At 40.7% G+C, this 18,961-nt stretch overlaps 1 protein-coding gene across 1 annotated transcript in view; it reads right to left on the bottom strand.

Moving 5' to 3' along the window:
* LOC130367071 (uncharacterized) overlaps nucleotides 1–13,080 on the bottom strand; it is a 37,276-nt gene extending 24,196 nt beyond the window's left edge. Inside the window, exon 1 of the mRNA XM_056569451.1 lies at nucleotides 13,066–13,080. The gene's annotated coding sequence lies outside the window, so the exon portion shown is untranslated. The remainder of the gene's footprint in view (nucleotides 1–13,065) is intronic.
* Nucleotides 13,081–18,961: the final 5,881 nt, after the last annotated feature.

The following is an 18,961-nucleotide window of genomic DNA, read 5'->3' as shown; positions in this document are numbered from 1 at the left end:
CCAACATCTTCTATCTTCTTTTCTTGCTGCGTCATCGCCGCCATCTTGTGCGCTGGATCTCGGCTCTCGCGCGATCTCGGCAGAGTGGTCTTCACCTGCCGTGGGCGGGAACCCTTCTCTCAGACGGTTCCTGTCAGCCAGCCAGTGAGCAGCCTCCGGTTCAGCCTCCTCTGTTTTAGTTACTAATACTACTATTAGTTACTTTCATTCAGTATTTTAACCACTAATTCATTGCCTCAGCCTCTGCTACCACCTTGTGGCCAATTTTAGGTACTTTTGTAAAAAATTTATTCAGATTTTCTCTTCATAAAAAATCTGTTTATTTTCTATTCAAAAATAAAAAAATAAAAAAAATATAGGCTGAATCGTCAAATTCCTCAATTAGTCTGTTTATTTTCTATTCTAAAAAAAATAAAAATAAAAATAAAGCTGAATCATCAAATTCCTCAATTTGTCCTAATTACTTGTCTAATTTCAGGCAGTCCAGATCACTCTCGCCATTTTCTCTCACAACTAGAGAACTCTTATCAGATGCTTGGGCTCCAGGCACCAGATCTGCTTACAGATCAGCCTGGAAAATTTGGCTTCATTGGTGCTCTTAATGGGACTTGGATCCCTTACAAACATCTATTTCCAACATCTTAAATTTCCTTTCCGCTTCCTTTGATTCCGGCAAAGCCTACAGGACCATAAATGTATATAGATCCGCCATTTCTGCTAAAAATTCTCACATTGACTCTATCCCTGTTGGTAAACATCCTCTCGTTTGCAGACTTTTAAAGGGCATCCGTTTTTGTCGCCCTCCCTTACCAAGATATAACTCTACTTGGGATGTTAATCTTTTATTAAATCTTTTTACTTCTTGGGAAGACAATGACCTTCTCTCTCTTAAGTTGCTTTCCTTTAAACTTACAGTTCTTTTGTGCCTCATTTCTATCAAACGCATCTCTGATGTTAGAGCCCTTGATGTCTCTAGAAGACAATATTCTCCAGATGGGGTTATATTTACCGTTTATCGTCGTACCAAAACCAACTTACAGTCGGTATTTTATCCGTCTTTTCCTCATCACCCTAAACGCTGTGTGGTTCGTTGTTTACGTTCTTATGAATCTAAGACGGAATCTTTACGTTCTGCCTATTCCTCTCAGTTACTGATATCCTATTGTAAACCTCACAATGCTGTTTCTTCCACTACCTTAGCTCGTTGGGTTAAACTTACCATGACCATGGCAGGTATTGACACTTCAACATTCACTGCCCATTCTACTAGAGGTGCATCTTCCACAAAAATGTTTCAATCTGGTGCTTCCCTCTCTGATATAATCAAAGCTGCCAATTGGTCTTCGGACTCTACATTCAAAACATTCTACTTTAAACCTGATTCTCATGTTTCTATGGTTTTATTGTAAATTTGTACTTATTTATTTGATGAAGTTTCTCCATTGTGCATGGATTCCTTCTCCGAGACCTACATTTCAAGAATTCATGCTACGATACTTACTAGTCCAGTCTGACAAGCTCCCCATGTTCAAGGAAATTCTTTCCAGGAAATCCCTGTTATGTTATCGGACTTGTTTTTTCTTTATTATACTTCTACTACCTTCGCAGAAAAGAAGAGGAAGATATTATACTAACTGTCACCTTTATTATGTATCCTGTGTTACTATTGGTTAATGTGAAAGGTAGCATGTTTGGCTACGCTATACCTTACGTTTAAAGTTTTTCTCATACATATCATCTTATATATGTATTTTTCCTTTGCTGCTGAGTAAGTAAAAGAGGTTTAAAAAGCATAATACTCGCGTTTTGTCTTTAATAAAATCTATATTTTCCTTCACCAAGGATAGGAAAATCTTCAATTACTATGGTATTACTATGGTCATGTGATGCACAGTTTGATGGGCTATATTATCAGCCAATTACTACACTATCCCCACAGTCAATTGTGATCATGTGAGGCACAGCTTAATGTTGCTGTTCCATAGGCCAATAGGAATTAGTTAATTGTGTTCTTTGATGCTCTCCTCTGTGGGGCCTATTTTAGGTTTTCTTCCTTGGTGGTTGACGATAACACACACCACCATGAGTGAGTTTCTCCAATATGAGCTCAGTCACTATGACTATTATTGGAAATAGTCTCTGTGTGTGATTTTTTTCATTATATGCCCATTTTGTGTTTCGTCATCAGTTATTGTTACTTTTATCCCTGTTTATTCCTCTGAGCTGCTTCTATATTCTGTGGGCAAAGCCGCAACTGGGCAAACTTTATATATTCGAATTCCAACATTAGGGTCACTCCTTAGAGTTAGTACTCTGTTTCTTTAGGGCTTACAGGACACATTCTAAGGACAGATCTTGTTTTGCTCGTTATTCTCTCTTACCCCACTCGATAGTTCACAGGTCCCCCTCTATCTCCATAGACTGCAAACTCTTCAACATGGATTGAATCATTGCCATAAAAAATGTGAAAGGTCATGGCCTATATCCATCCTTAGTTTGTATGACTATCCTGTTTATATGCCATTATAGTCTAGGGTTATACGACCATGCATAGCACAAGATAAGGTTGCAGGGACTATGTAGATTAGGTTGAGCTAAGTACACATTATCCTACATTGTGTTAAAATAACAAAATGGACAGTACTCACCTCTTAAATTCTTAGCATTGATGGCATGCCATCCCAGTATCACTGGACACAGCACTATGGACACCAATAAAAACATGATTGCGGTAGCCAGTCACTGGCCGCAGCAGTGATAACAATTAAGCCTTTTCTGTCAATGAAACCTAGTTTCAACTGTCATATATTCAAATGAACATATATTGGTAAATAAAGTTAGTATTCTACTTTTCTGTCATTTTTTTATGTCTTCATTCAACTAGTGTACATACTGTAACAGGCTTCCACTAGCTCGAAATTCAGCCAATTCTCTCTTCCTCCCACTATGTGGAGGGCTCCGATAGGTGTAGTGGGAGGGATTATAAACACAGTGTATAGAGAGGCTTTCTGAATTCCTAGCTAAAGCGCACAGGAAAAGGAGGGCCATTACAGGATGAACATCATGTTTCATCATAGGAAAACACCTTTGCGCACGGCAGTTTCATTGCAGTTACTGTCCAGCTGCAGGAATCATATACCAGTACAGCATGTCACCAATCCCTCTCTGACACAGAGGATCCACCTCCAGCCTGCCGAATCCTAACAAATATATTTTTATAATTCGGACATTTCCGCACGCGTGGATACCACATATTTATTTTTATTTACACTATTTATTTATTTATGGGAAAAGGGGGGTGATTCAAACTTTTATTAGGGGAGGTGTTAAATGATCTTTATTCACTGTTTTTTTTTTTCAATGTTATAGCTCCCATAGGGGGCTATAACACTGTACACACTGATCTTTTACATTGATCAGTGGTTTCTCATAAGAAACCACTGATCGATGATTCTGCCGCTTGACTGCTCATGCCTGGATCTCAGGCACTGAGCAGTCATTCGACAATCGGACAGCATGGAGGAAGGTAGGGATTCTCCGGCTGTCCTGTAAGCTGTTCGGGATGCCGCGATTTTGCTGTGGCGATCCCGAACAGCTCCCTGAGCTAACCGGCATGGTTTTACTTTCACTTTAGACGCGGCATTCAACTTTGAACGCCGCGTCTAAAGGGTTAATAGCGCGCGGCACCGCGATCAATGCTGCGTGCTATTAGCCACAGGTCCCAGCAATTGTTAGAGGCTGAGCCCAACCCGCCACGCCGTTGCCCCGCGTTATAGATCGGGAGCGGACTCATGATGTACAGGTACGTCATGGGTCCTTAAGAGGTTAAAGGGGTACTCTGCCAAAAAACATCTTATTCTCTATCCAAAGGATAGGGGATAAGATGTTTGATCACAGGGATCCTGCCACTGTGGAGCCCGCGATCTCCGGGCTGGCGGTGTCCGGAACACGAAAGCTTGGAGCTTCCCTGTTTGTGACGCCACGCCCTCTCCATTGATGTCTATGGGAGTGGCTGTGATGGCTAGTACATAGCCGGCATGCCTCCTTCCATAGACATTAATGGAGGGGGCATGGCGGCTGTAGTCACCAGTCATCCGGAGCGGAGTTCACTACATGTCCAGATGACTGGGGTGCCACACCAGAGATAACGGGGATCCTTATTGGAGGGACCCCCGCGATCAGACATGTTATCCCCTATAAGACATGTTGACCCCTTTAAGGACTGTACCCAGAGAGTGGTGGTCAATGATTCCTACTCTGATTAGTCCCTAGTTATTAGTTGGGTACCCCAAGGTCCAGTACTGGGCCTGCTCTTGTTCAATTTATTTATTAATGATATAGAGGATGGGATTAACAGCTCTGTTTTTACCTTTGCAGATGACACCAAGCTGTGTAGCACGGTACAGTCTATAGAGGATGTGCATAAGTTACAAAATGTCTTGGATAGACTAAGTGTCTCGGCATCCACTTGGCAAAGGAGGTTCATTGTAGATAAATGGAAAGTTATGTATCTGGGTACGAAAAATCAGCGTGCATCCTATGTCTTGGGGGGGGTGTTAAACTGGGAGAGTCACTGGTAGAGAAGGATCTGAGTGTAGTTGTAGATAGAGATAAGCGAATCGAAGCTGACAAACCCAAATTCGTTAAGAATTTAATGTGCATCATAAGTGCAAACTACATACGTACATCTAAGTAGTGTACTATTTCGTACCTGTTAATCTGTCAAGGGCCTGGATACTGTGAAAGGACAGCCAAAGTACGCACCTGCTGCTGTTCTAGACAAATACTGTTTTAAGCGTAGTGAAGCGTATTGTACTCCCCTCACGCACTAAGTATGTCAGGCAAAATAGGGCCAGGACGTGCACTTTTTTCCCACTAAATGTACTAACCCATTTTTTTTATTTTTTTTCCCTCTCATTTCAGATCCGTGTATGCAGAGAACTACTTTGGATTCGGTGGACTACGGTGATCACCTTTTTGATAAATATTAATAAAATGGTTTATGAGTGCTTGTGGGGGAGTTTATTTTTTAATAAAAGTTTTTTAACCCCTTAAGGACGCAGCTCATTTTCACCTTAAGGACACAGCCCTTTTTTGCAATTCTGACCATTGTCACTTTATGCATTAATAACTCTGGGATGCTTTTACCGATTATTCTGATTCTGAAATTGTTTTTTAGTGACTTTATTTTAGTGGTAAATTTTTGTTGTTACTTGCATCCTTTCTTGGTGAAAAATCCCAAAATGTCATGAAAATTTTGCTTTTTTCTAACTTTGAAACTCTCTGCTTGTAAGGAAAATTGATATTTCAAATACATTTTATATTGATTCACAAATACAATATGTCTACTTTATGTTGGCATCATAAAATAGACATATTTTTACTTTTTGAAAATTTTAGAGGGCTTCAAAGTATAGCAGCAATTTTCTAAATTTTCATGGGACAGATGTTACAGAACTACAACTCCCAGCATGCCTGGGCAGTCTAGGCATGCTGTGAGTTGTAGTTTTGCAGCATCTGGAAGGCTACCGTTTGGGCATCACTATAATAGTGGTCTCCAAACTGTGACCCTCCAGATGTTGCAAAACTACAACTCCCGGCATGCCGAGACCGCTTTTGGCTGTCTGGGCATGCTGGGAGTTGCAGTTTGGCAACCTCTAGGAATGCAGCAGTAAATATCGCTTTACTGCCACCTTCCTTGATGCTCCACGCTGTTGCCTCCCTACCTGCGCCGTTCATCTCCGCTGATGCCAACGATGATTGCCGGTCCCCACCGCATCTTCTTCACAGGTACCGGCTGCCATCTTCTCCCCTCGTTCTACTCGACATTCAGGGGTGGGCAGAGTGGGGGGGGGGGGTTCCATGGCAAGCCCCCCTCCCATCTTCAACTGCCATTGGTCAGTACTCATTGCTGACTAATGGCAGGGGATAGGAGGGGGTGGCACCACTGCAACCTTGCTCCTATCCCTTAGGATGATCGGGGCTGTCACTGATCGCTCCGATCATCCCTATTTTCCGGGCGAAAGGGTCACTAGAGACCCCATCAGCCCGGAATAACAGAAAATCGCATGTCTGAATTGACATGCGATTTCCTGCGATCGCCGACATGGGGGGGGGTCTCAGGGCCTCCCTCGGCGATGTGCCGGGATGCCTGCTGAATGATCCGGTGGGGGGGACCGGAATTCACACGGGCATATCCAAACGCCCTAAGTCCTTAAGAACTCGGAATGCAGGGCGTATGCATACGCCCTGCGTCCTGAACAGGTTAAACATGTTTTTTAATTTTTTATTTACTTTACAGGCTCAGTAGTGGAAGCTGTCTTATAGAGGGAGTCCATTACTAAGCCGGGGCTTAGCGTTTGCCCAGTGATAACCCCCAAATATTATCTTGGTACCCACCGACACAGGTGTGCCCGGAAGAGCCAGTACCAACAGGCCCAGAGTGTCAAAAATGGCGCTCCTGGGACTAGGCAGTAACAGGCTGGTGTTATTTAGGCTGGGGAGTGCCAGTAACAATGGTCCTTGCCCACCCTGGTAACGTCAGACTGTTGCTGTTTGGTTGGTATCTGGCTAAGAATAAAAATAGGGGGAACCACACAGGTTTTTTAGTATTATTTAATTATTTGTGGAAAAAAAACACATAGGGTTCCCTGTATTTAAATTCTACCAACCAAGCAGCAACAACCTGACGTTACCAGGATGGGGGAGAACCATTGTTACTGGCCCTCCCCAGCCTAAATAACACCAGCCTGTTATACCTAGACCAAGGAGCACCATTTTTTACTATCCAGGCCTGTTGGTACCAGCTCTTTCCGACACCCCTGTGGCAGTAGATACAGGGGTAATAATTTGGGGTTATCGCTAGCTGTAATTGGGGCTAACACTAAGCCCTGGCTTAGTAATGGACTCCGTTTATAAGACAGCTTCCACTACTAAGCTTTAAAGTAATATTTAAAAAAATAAACACATTTTAAAAACTTTTATTAAAAAAAAAAACTCACCCACAAGCCCTTGTTCACCATTTTATTAACAGAAAACTAAAACAAAAATTGGCTCATCGTCATAGTCCACCGAATCCAAAGTAGTCCTCTGCATACATGGATCTGTAGCCCCCTTAGCTGTCTGGAAATGATAGGAGTTGTAATCTAACAACATGGAGCCTCCAGTTAAGCACCAGCTGGAGTCTCGCTGTTCCTAAACTACAACTCCTGTGATGGGAGTTGTAGTTAAGCAACAGCTGGAGGAACCCTGGTGTTAAAATATCTCCCCGGCCCCCCGCCCGAATCTCCCACCTGCCCGCTAGCGCTTGCAACTACAATTTTCAGCATGTCCTCAGTATAAGGGCATGCTGGGAGTTGCAGTCTTCCAACAGCTAGCGGGCGCCGCCAGCTGTTTTGGTGTAATAGCTAAAACTGGAAAATACTAAACTGCAGTTCAGCAACTATATTTCCAAAGTATTTACTACATATAGCCAACCACAACAAACCTGCAGTCATTCTGGGACAATGGGCCACAAAAGACTCATCTGAAACTGGTCTAGGAATTATTTAAAAAGTGAAATACCTCAAATTAGTCTTGCGAAAGCTAAATAAATATTTGGACATTGATCATGACATCTACGTAATACATTTCAATTAATGCTGCATATCTAGATAATAAATTAGGACTGGGTGCACAAAGACAATAAAAGGTTCAATGTGATCTGAGGACACAGCTTCTTTGCATATGCATTACCTGGTTGGAATTTACCACATTTATAAATACTGGTCTTACACAATAGATAGGTTGCAGAGCATAGAAAAATTCGTTCAGGTTGAACTTCTCATCATTCTATCAGTACAGCTGACAGAAGACAGCCAACATGTTTCTCAGAATCAGTATCAAGGTTTTATTGTGGATTCTTCTATTTCACTGGTAAGTGTATTGTCTATTATGTTGGACTAGACTGAGAATCTTTGTAGTTAGACTCTTTCTTTTACATTGAGTAATTATAGCAGAGAGTCTAGTGGAAATTGAAAAGTTACTTTCATGAATTTTACGCAACTTTATACATGTATATATGTTATAGAGAATTACTTTAAAGCACTGTTTAAATGAATGGTCAGCTCCAATTTATGCTCCAAACAGCTGACAGTTAGGCCATGTTCACTTGGCAGAATTTCCGTGCCAGATTCCACGTTGGAATCCAGCACAGAGATTCCTCTGCAGCAGAGTCCCATTGAATTCAACAGGATTCTGCTTCACTGTGCACACAGCAGAATTACCTTGCCAGATGTTTCCAGCACAGAAATTCCTTTTTTTCATGTCTGCACAAAACACGTTCATTCATTCTGTGTGTCATTCCTGTGTGGTCCAAGGATTGTGCCGTACCCCATAGTTTGCGGAATTCCGGCATGATAACATAGCCTCAGATAGTTGTTAGGGCAATGGCACACATAGTACCTTTCATAGCCTTAATTCAACCATTATGTGAGAACCTAACAAAATGAGGATATGCTGCAGATTCACATGTGGAAAAATCTATAGCATATTAAAATGCAAAGTGAAAGGAATTTGTAGAAAACTTGTCCCCATGCTGTGTAAAATATCTGCACTCTAACTGACCAGTGGTGCTGATTTTAAATACACAGTATGTTAATTTATACTGTGCAAAAATTGCAGATTTTGTGCAGATTTCCCAACTAACATCAATGGGGAGGTCAAAATACAGATTGTACTGCAGAGATGTTGCGGTTCTGCAACACAATTCACAACCGTGGATTTTAAATACATTGATCTTTTTCTTCTACAATATCGTCCATGGTGGCAAATCTGCAACAAAATTGAATTTTGTTGCTAAAAAATGCAATGCAGAATATCTGTAGCATATTTACCCTGTGTGAAAAATACTCTTAGATTATGGTAGAAAACTGGATCACCTCGAGAAAACCCACACAAACATGGGGTGAACATACAAACTGCATTGAGATGTTGACCTTGGTCGGAATCAAGCACAAAATGTCATTGATGGGTATAGAAAAAACTATCAGGCAAGGACCATTCTACAAAATCTCTGGCTGAAAATAAAAAAGAGTATACAGTGACCCCCCAGACCTACGATGGCCCCAACATACCATAATTTCAACATGCGAGGCAGCATCAACATACGATGCTTTTGTATGTCGGAGCCATCGCATAAACAGCTATACGGCAGCGCAGACTGCTTCAGCTGCCGCCGGATAGCCGTTTACGGTGCTCCGGTGATGGTCTCCTACCTGTCCTCGGGGCTCCGGACCATCCTCTTCGGGATTGCCTGCATCGCCGGCGCTCTCCATCGTTGTCAGCACGCCATCCCGTCATCCAATAGGAGCGGCGTGCATAGAGACGTGATGGCGGCGACGTGAGAGCGACGATCCCGGGGAAGCAGAGACGTCCGGAGCATCGGGGACACCATGGGAACGCGGCGACAGCGATGGAGGGCGACATCCAGGGCAGCGGAGTACAGCTTCCTATACTTTTACATTGCACGGATCCCTCAACCCAGGGACCACTGTATTCACTTATTTACTAGGATTGCACAGACCTTGCCATCCCTATAGACGGCAAGGTATTCCGCATGGATAACGACAAAAGAATGAGCAAGATCATTCTTTCAGCTGCAGAAGTTCCTCCACTCAAATTTTCTTATGTATACTGTGCAGTGAAATCCCATTGACAGCAATGGTGAGCATTTTTTTCCTCTTTTTGACAAATACGCACGTTTATGACCTGGCAAGTTATTGATCTGACAAGTACCATGTTTATGACCTGAATGTATCCTAAGAGGAATCTAACCTTCTAATGTGTTACATGTATGGGGATCTAAAAGAACAAAATTACATGTAACTGCTAAACTTCGTTACTAAAATTGTCGTGGTCCAAATCTTTTTTGTTTTCATACATTACATTGGCTAAAATATTTAATTGACCCTTTACTTGAAGTACCTTTTGGAGCGATTATAGTCTCTAGTTCAGGTATGATGTCGCAAGGTTTGCACCCTGGATTTGGGGATAAAACTCCCACCTTTCTTTAGGCTGGAATTTAGGGGGATTTTTTTGCAAAAACGCCGTAAAAAATGCCAATTTTTGCTGACAAAAACGCTGCGTCCAGATGTTAGCTGCAAGTCAATAGTAAACTGCAAAATGCCAGATCCACCTGGCGTTTTTCAGTTTGGCGTTTTATTAAATCCTTTTGGCGTTTTTCCAGCAATTTTGGGCTCAGAGGCTGGATTTTCAAAACGCCCAACAAAACCTAGTTTGGCGTTTTTTGTACATAAATCGTGGCGTTTTTTCCCCATAGAAGTCTATGGAAGAGCAAAAACGCCATGTTGGTTTTAACTTTGGTGTTTTTGCCGGCGGTTTTTATTCTTATAGGACTTTAGCAATCCAAAAAAGTGATGGAGATACCTTTTTTATAAAAATTTCGTAGGGTACCATTAAAAAAAATTATCAAAAAGATATAGTAGTGTTGGAAAAAATTGTATTTAACGAAATCTCGAAATCTATATTTTTTTATAACAACATTTTTAAACGGGGATGAATTTATGTGGGCGGGCAGGGCAATAAAAATGTAGCTGACAATAATAAAAATGTAGTGTGTGTGTGTGTTTTTACATTTTTTTTTCAAATTTGTTTACGTAGTACTACCACTCCCAGCATGTAACACACTGTTCCATGATGGGAGTAGTAGTATCTGTACTAATTGAAAGATCGCCCCAGGTCCATTGCGATCCTCCTGTATAATGTATAGATGCAACCGCTCTTCTATGGTCCCCTGCACTGCCGTATATATACACCTATTCATATTTCCCGCAGAGAGCTGTGATTGGCCAGATTGTTCCAGCCAATCACAACTCTCTGTGGAAAATATTAATAGGTGTATATATACATCAGTGCAGGTGACCATAGAAGAGCGGTCGGCCGCATCTATACATTATACAGGAGGATCACTGCAGTAGGATAACACCCACTGTGATCTGTCCTTAACTGAATTCTAGCCTTACTGCTCCTATCAATCTCTTCTTACTCTGTATAGTTCTGCAGAGTATTGGAAAACTTAATGGCCCTTGATAGTCACAAAATCCTTTATAGATGGATGCAGTGAGGGTAGAAGCTTACCATATTGATGCCTAAATTTAATATACGGCAAACAATGCATAGTTTTGAAAGTTGGCTCATCTCTGGAAAACAGTTATGTATCCATTAAAAGTTATCATGCAGGACTATACACTAGGTAATCAATATGGCATATACTCTGAAACTTCCTCAATCTTTAAACAAACATGTTGGCAAAATTATCATTGGCACTCACCTATGTTAAAATGTATGCTTTATTCTTCAATCTTAAAAACTGATCCCGACAGAATCTACTCTTCTGGTGGATAGTTTAAAAATCAAAGAATAAAGGTTACATTTTAAGAAAGGTGAGTGCCATTGATAATTTTTCTTCACATTTTATGCCCCAAGCAGTACATGTAAAGAACACCCAACAATAGAGAATCCTGTTGTAATTCACACAGTAAAATTTTGAGGCTGAAAATTCAGCTTTAAAATCCAGGTCTAAAATCTGTGACACTTTTTATTAAGATTTTGATGTAGATTTATTTACCCTGGGGAAATCTGCAATGATGCCATGCGGAAACAAGCAAATAAGGCATATGGTGCTTTATTTTCATTGACCCACATTTGAAAAAGGGTGAGGATTTGAAACTGAAGTTAATAGGAGACTGATTTTTAAACAACAAAAAATGTGGTCTCAAATGGCTGGAGGTGCTCAACCCCAAATGCGGTTGTGCATTTTTACTGGGGGAGCAGATCCTGCCCTTGTAGTCCGTTGCTAGGGGCGATCCCCAGCATAAAAATGCATACAATGGAGGATTCCTGCAGCGGTGCCACAATAGAATCCTACACCAGATAGACTGATGTTAAAATTGAGACATTCACCAGTATACCCTTATATGAAGGACATACCAGAGCCCGCACACCAACGTCAAGGTTTCTCAAATGGCACGGGACCTAGCGCTAAACCTACCTGTGCGTGATAAGCAAAACAGGGGCATTCGGTCAACTCACAGAGTCCTCCCAGGTACCCTCCAGCGTGGCTAAGCACACATATAAGGGGAGGAGGGAGGCAAACTACAAGCCCCACCTAAGTTGGCTAATATAGGTGCATGGCCTCACAGGTGCTACCTTGATGCTGCCTAGAAAATGTTCAAGGCACATTAACATATGGAGTTTACACACCTAAGTATAAAATTTAAACAACAAAAAACGTGGTCTCAAATGGCTGGAGGTGCTCAACCCCAAATGAAGTTGTGCATTTATTGTTGTTTACATTTTATACTTGGAGGTGTGTAAACTCCATATGTAATGCGCCTTGAACATTTTCTAGGCAGCATCAAGGTAGCACCTGTGAGGCCATGCACCTATATTAGCCAACTTAGGTGGGGCTTGCAGTTTGCATCCCTCCTCCATTGTATGTGTGATTAGCCACGCTGGAGGGTACCTGGGAGGACTCTGTGAGTTGACCTAATGCTGCCGTAATTGCCCACTGGCCCCTGTTTTGCTTATCACGCACCGGTAGGTTAGTGTTAGGTCCCGTGCCATTTGAGAAACCTTGGCATTGGTGTGCGGGCTCTGGTATGTCCTTCATATAAGGATATACTGGCGAATGTCTCAATTTTAACATCAGTGTTGAGGGATAGCCTATGTCACTGTATACATCTACCACAGTAGTGCACCTAAATTCCTGTATTGTATTGATACTGATTTTTATGAGGAAATCTGCATAAATTTAGTTATGTGAACATACACTCGCAGGTTTACATATTTCCAATATTTATGTTATTTAATGTAAATACACATGTGAATTTACAGTGTTTTGTAACCAATTTGTATTTATATTCCAGTAACATATACTCCATAGATGCTGAGCAAGCAGATGCACTTTCAGGATTTCAAAATCTCACCAAAAATTACAACAAATATTTACGACCATCTATTAATGGTATGTATCAGCTTTTATACAGTATACTTATGCATACATACTTGGGCTAAAAGGGATTTCCATCCATGTAAATGTTCATATATCAGTGAATCAGAAGTTGCCGCTTTCACACCTGTTGTATTGTTTAACACTTCACCTGTCTGGATATAGGTAGTTCAGTATAAAGGAGGTTTTAATAAATAAATTCATCAAATTAATGATGAAAAGGGACTAGTGCTATAACATGTGAGTGCTATAAAGGATGTACTGTGTATATATATATATATATATATATATATATATAATAGTTTCCTTCTATTCATAACATAGACAAATGTTATATGTAAATAAACGTACTGAGAAGTATTTTCAACACCTCTTTAAAGGGATACTCTGGTGGAAAACTTTTTTTTTTTAAATGAACTGGTGCCAGAAAGTTAAACAGATTTGAAAATTACTTCTATGTAAAAATCTTAATCCTTCCAGTACTTATTAACAGCTGTATGCTACAGAGGAAATTATTTTCTTTTTTAATTTCTTTTTTGTCTTGTCCACAGTGCTCTCTGCTGACACCTCTTACCGTGTCAGGAACTGTCCAGAGCAACATAGGTTTGCTATGGGGATTTTCTCCTGCTCTGGAAAGTTCCTGATACGGGCATCAGGTGTTAGCAGAGAGCACTGTGAGCAAGACAAAAAAGAAATAAAAAAAAAAGAATTTCCTCTGTAGCATACAGCTGCTAATAAGTACTGGAAGTACAAATATTTTTTAATTGAAGTAATTTACAAATCTGTTTAACTTTCTGGCACCAGTTGATTTAAAAAAAAAAAAAATTCTACCAGAGTACCTCTTTAAGGCTAGGTTTCCACACAGGTTTTTCTCTGGCATGTTTTGGATATCTGTCATTGCAGTTTTTGAGCCAAAGCCAGAAGTGTATGCAAAAGGAATGGGAAATATAAAGAAAGGACTTATACCTCTCCTTACTATTGAATCCACTTCTAGCTTTGGCTGAAAAACTGCAGAGAAAAACCTTTGTGGAAACCTAGCCTAAGGGTGCGTTCACACACTACCATTTATTTGAATGGGTCCGCTGGCAAACTACAAATGTAACACTATTGTGGACTGTTCATGGACCCATTCAAATGAATGGTTGCGTTTTTCGCAGCAGATTTCCTGCAGTGAGAAACCTGCTGCTAGTTACTAGCATGTGAACGCACCCTCAGGCTGGTTTTCCAAGGGGAAACCCATTTTAAGGGTACATTCACACATGCATATTTTTGCTGCAGATCTGCTGCAGATTTGCTTCAGCAGATTTTTCTTTCCATTGAAGTCAATGGGCAGAAAAATCTGCTGCAAAAATATGCATGTGTAAACGGACCCTAACACACCCTGTTCATAGTATTTTTTGGCTAAATAAAGATTTGTTAGGCTAGGTTTTTACACAGGTTTTATTTTCTTTTGCAGTTTTTGATAGGATAATTAAAGGGCTTATATTTCTCCGTCCTACTGGATCCACTTCTGACTTTGGCTCCAAAATGTCAGATAAAAACCTGTGTGGAAACCTAGCCTTATGCAGTGTCAACAAAAAAACATAATGCAGATTTAGGCTTGTTTCACATTATGGTATATGGTGCGGGGGCTATACATCAGGTATACTTCTCTATGGGATAGTACAGAGGACCTCACTATTTTATCCAGCAACACACTATATATTAGCATAAAAAATAGCATCAAAAAATAGTTTGGGATAACTAGGATTTGACAATTATTTTTCTTTTACTTACCAATAAAGTTGCATTCTGTTAAAGGGCCATTTTTAGAACAAAAGTAAAAGTTTTATCATTCATTTATGAGAATTGAATTCAAAAGTGACAACTAATAAGGTTGCACCACCATATGTTACATGTGTACCATTTGCTAAAAATGCACTTTGAATATTATGGAACGTTGACACTGCGGAATCTCTGCTTGCAGAATTCCTTGAGTGGACATTCCGTCAGGTGGCCGCAGCCAAAAATACTTCGGTAGAGCGGTGCGGCACTGCATCGTCACCATTGATGGCTATGCAGTGCTGATGGAATTCCGCACAAAGAATGAACATGGTCATTCTCTGTTCGGAACAATTTCGGCGGCAGAATTGTCTGCCGCTGAAATTCCTCAGTGTGAATGAGTCTTGCGGAAGACCCATTCACACTGATGGTAATGTTCACTGCGTGGAATTCTACTCATGGAATTCAGCTCATGGAATTCTGCGGGAATTCCGAAGTGTGAACATACCCTTAAACTGCTTGACCAGACTTCGCACAATCAGTCACATGGTATGATAGTTGGACCATCAGGGAACGTATTTTATTTTAAAACTAAAGTCACTGGTAAGGCAATAACCAGTATTTAGCTTATGCATATTACTATTAAGGATTCACATGGACAAAGATTGCAGTGTTGTGCTGCCTGCATTAAAGGGGTTATCCAGGAAAAAACTTTTTTTATATATATCAACTGGCTCCAGAAAGTTAAACAGATTTGTAAATTACTTCTATTAAAAAATCTTAATCCTTTCAGTACTTATGAGCTTCTGAAGTTAAGGTTGTTCTTTTCTGTCTAAGTGCTCTCTGACGACACGTGTCTCGGGAACTGCCCAGTTTAGAAGAAAATCCCCATAGCAAACCTCTTCTAAACTAAGCGATTCACGAGACATGTGTCATCAGAGAGCACTTAGACAGAAAAGAACAACCCTAACTTCAGAAGCTTATAAGTACTGAAAGGATTAAGATTTTTTAATAGAAGTAATTTACAAATCTGTTTAACTTTCTGGAGCCAGTTGATATATAAAAAAAAGTTTTTTCCTGGATAACCCCCTTAACCTAATAAAAGGATTGTTGGCTTGTTGTTGCACTTGTATTTTTATTCGCTGCAACTTGTAGGTTGATAAAAGTGATCATGTTGACTTCCATTAGTTGCTATGCAAGCAGAAGAAAGAGGTCTTTAGCAAAGATGCCATGTTGCCCGCAAGCTTTTGTTGATACAATAACATTTTGAGTTTACAGTTCATTGTACCTAGGCAACCTGTGGTTCGGGCAGCATGGAAACTCCTGACAGGTGTAATAGAAAAAATGTCAGTACATGGAGCGACTACCTGCTCAATAGGCTGATATCACACTGTGCGATAGTCCTAGTGATCAACTGATGAACAAGCAAATGCTTATCTTTTAACTGATCATTTTGGTTTTCTCTGCTTAAAAATTGTTAAATACCCTCAGGGAATTATGTACATGTAAAAGTTCCCTAATATGGCCAACAATTATTTACACCTTAGAGCATTAAGTAACTTTGAAGCTTCATAGCGGTGAGTGTCAGCTACTATCAGTAGCTGGACAAACACCGCTAATGATGGGCAGTGGCGATCCCACCTCTGCCCGTCATTAACACTTTAACACTTAAAGAATTATATCCTACATCCCAGCTAGCTCAGGGGGCTCAATGGACCCCCGTGACGTGGTTGTGGGGGTCCGATGAGCTAAAATCACGGAGGAGGGTCCCTTCACCAGCCTCGTGCCCCCAATTGTCAAGTCACTGATGCAGTCTGGCTTAGCTAGTAGTGTTGCTCGCGAATATTCGCAATGCAAATTTTATTCGCAAATTTCGCGAATTCACGAATATTTGCGAATATAGCGCTATATATTCGTAGTGACGAATATTCTTTTTTTTCACAGTACACATCACAGTGATCGTCCCTCTCTGCTTCCAGCTTGTGTGATGTAAAGAAGGCTCTAATACTACTTTGTGAGACTGGCGTGCAAATGTTTGCATATGCGAAAATTTGCATATGATAATAAAACACGAATATGCGAATTTAGCGAATATATGACGAATATTCGTCCATATATTCGCGAAATATCGCAAATTCTAATATGGCCTATGCCGTTCAACACTATTAGCTAGGCTGTATCAGTAGTTCACTGATCTCACTGTGTAATGCTATGCAATAGGCATGGCATTATACAATGAAGGCAATCTAATGGTTCAATATAAATGTCGCCTATTAGGCCTTGAAAAGTGTAAAATAAAAAATAAAATAAAATAAAAAATAAAATAAAAAATCGAAAATTATATAACAAAAACCTTCCCTAATAAAAAATGTAATCCCCCTTATTTTCCCATTTTATGTGTAATTGTCCGAACAATTAAAATACAATGTTTGTAAACTCGCACAGCAAATGGCATCAACATAAAAAAATACAGATTTTTAATCACATCATATATCAGACAAAAATAAAAAGCGATCAAAAAGTCCCATCAATACAAGAATGGTACTGATAAAAAACTACAGATCACAGCACAAAAAAAATGAGCCGTAATACATTCCCACGAAAAAATTAAAAAGTTATAGACAATTTTTCGGCATACTAATTTTGTTTGAACAAAAGTTTGCCTTTTTTAAAGTAGTACAATAATAGAAAAACTATATGAATTGGGTATCATTTCAATCACAATGACCTACATAATAAATTAAACATGTTATTTCAACTCAATAGGGACTTATTAGGGATATAGGTTGAACTTGATGGACTCGGGTCTTTTTTCAACCTTATGAACTATGTTACTATTTGTACTACCAAGTGCACCATAGAAAAACTAAGCCCTCCAAAAGTTGCAAAATTTGTATTTTCTTATCAACTTCCCTAATTTTTGTTTTGCAGTACATTTTATGCTAAAATGAAAGGTGTCATTACAAAGTACAATTGGTCATGCAAAAAACAAGCCCTCAGATGGGTATGTGGATGGAAATGAGGTATTAGTTATTAGTTAGTTATGACTCTGAAAAGGAGAGGAGGAAAAACAAAAACGCAAAAATGAAAATTGGCTTTGTCCCCAAGGCCAAAAACGGGCTGTGTCCTTAGGGTTAAAAAAAAAATGGCTGCACAAATGATTCAGCACTTGTTCATGAGGCCTTCCCAGCGCAACAGTCAAGCCTTGGAATAAGCTCTGTAAACAAGAACAGCTCTACAAGATCGCCACTCGCTTACAGTACATAGGGGAAGATTTATGAAAATCAGTTGCCCAAGCATCATGCTTGAGAAAGGCTGCACAGGCAGCAGAAACAGTGCATCTGTAACTTTGGTATGGAATAAAGCTACTCGCATTTTTCTTTACTAATTTTGAGTGCTGCAGTTACTCTTTTGCCTTGCCTTTATTTTTGGGCACCTGACCAGGGCAAAGAGACTGCCTGTACCAACCTATAGTAATTTTTTTTGTGTGCTGCTCTTCCGCAATTTTTTTTCCCATTATATATATATATATATATAGATATAATATATCAAGGCTTGAACTGTGAGCCGCTCACCGTTAGCATGCTTACCTCTCCACCTGTGCCACGGGCCGACCGGTACCGCCTCCGGCTAGATGCTTGTACGAAAAGAACAAAGTTTAACTCCCCTTCCTACGTTCCCCCGTCGTGGAGATTTCGGCGTCCCCTTCCTCCCGCCTCGGCCGGTGACAGGCTGAGCGCACTGTCATGTAAAGAGCCGGGGCAGCAGGGAGAAGGCGGGGCCTGAGCTCCTTACATGACAGTGCGCTCAGCCTATCAATGGCTGAGGTGGGACATCGCCGTGGCAGGCAATACGCTGGCTGCAGTGTGACGTTTCGAGGCTAAGAAGCCAGCAGCACTGGAGGAACGGTATGCTGATATTTCCGCAATGGGGAACGTAGGAAGGCGAGTTAAACTTTGTTTTTTATGTTTTTGCAGCCCGGGCACAGGGGGACATAAAAAATTATGCCACGGTTCTTGTTTAAGGGGCTGTGCAGCGCCTCTTTCTTCTGCCTGATTTTACACAATGTGGCACAGTGCCAAGTAACCTGGCCCTGGATCGGGCACACTTCGGTACTTCGGGAAATCATCCTGCGCTGCCAGTATTCCCAAGGTAGGATCAGAGCCAAAGATATAGTTTAAAGTATCCAAA

Source organism: Hyla sarda, chromosome 4 (assembly GCF_029499605.1).
Source record: "Hyla sarda isolate aHylSar1 chromosome 4, aHylSar1.hap1, whole genome shotgun sequence".
Lineage (NCBI taxonomy): Eukaryota > Metazoa > Chordata > Amphibia > Anura > Hylidae > Hyla > Hyla sarda.
This window is presented reverse-complemented; position numbering and strand designations above follow the sequence as displayed.